Genomic DNA, 1,407 nt, shown 5'->3' on the forward strand with positions numbered 1-1,407 from the left:
TCTCTCTCTCTCTCTCTCTCTCTCTCTCTCTCTCTCTCTCTCTCTCTTTTAGTTTATATCACGTGAACATATAATCAACATTGTTGTTGCGTACGACAAATAATAAAAATGGCGTCGACGATCCTGATAGGTTGAGTATTTATGTCGCTTATGGCAAGAAACGGTATCGGCGAAAGGAGTTCGAAAAAAAAAATGGCACGATGAATAATACTAAATGAACAAGAAAAAAAAAAAGGATATAAAATAGAGTCAGACAAGTTGGACAATCGGTACCAAGTGTCATTTGTCCGAAACGATCACAGTCCGCGAGGATAACTTTCACAGTGCGGATAAATAGAAAGAGCACAAACTAAGTAGTACTTAGTGGCGATTGCTTGAACGTTACCGTATAATGTATGTATAATAGAACAAAATAAACAAGAAAAAAAAAAATAATCAAAAGTACGTTTTGCGCTCTAACGAAAAACCTTAGCAACGTAATCAATGCTCAACGAAGGTTAAAAAGATTTAACGAAAAATATGTATAAAAAAACAATGTAAAAACGATATAAAAACGACGTAGACTCGTAATGATCTTACATTGTAAAGGATTTCCTACGACTCTCGTGAAATCGTAAAAATATATATATATACATACATACAACGACGAGCAAAATTGAACATTGTTTATGAATGTTCTTATAAATAATCATGTACGTATTTCAAAATCATAAGAATATATTAAAAATAGTTCGATTGTATGAATATATATTTCATCTAACGTTTGTCAAGATCGCTTAATGTTTATTTATATCAATTTTGCACTCGATACAAAAACATATTTTAATATTTGCTGAATGCCTTTTGTTTTGAATACCGTATTTATTTTCAGAGGTACATTCTCTATTAATCTTTCACAATAATCGTGACTGAAAGGATGTCGGCGTGACTCTGACGATGTATATTTGTCAAGAATAATTTTCTAAATAATAATATACATTTCCATGGAGATTTAAGTCGGAGTTAAATCGGAAAGCACAAATGTCAACAAACATTAATTGATCTTAACAGGCTGCAGATAAAGTTGATTTTCATATACCATTTCTAATATAACATTACGATTCTGAACTACGTGAGCATGTTTGGAAACGTTTATACAATGCGATCAGTTTTATTCATTGCTGTATGTGTATAGAAATATATATGCACAAATTTGAAACTATATCGTAAAATATAAAATACTGTCAACTTTCTATAGTATAAAATGAAACGAAGTTGAAGGAAACGAAATAACTTTTTTATCAACTAAAATATTGCCACATATTTAGCTACTGCTTTGCAGTGATTTACTAAAACATTAAATAATTTGTTTTTAAATTAAAATTTTGTAACAGATCAATGGTAAATCCCAAATAGATTCAATTAATT

Source organism: Hylaeus anthracinus, unplaced genomic scaffold, assembly GCF_026225885.1.
Source record: "Hylaeus anthracinus isolate JK02 unplaced genomic scaffold, UHH_iyHylAnth1.0_haploid 4, whole genome shotgun sequence".
Lineage (NCBI taxonomy): Eukaryota > Metazoa > Arthropoda > Insecta > Hymenoptera > Colletidae > Hylaeus > Hylaeus anthracinus.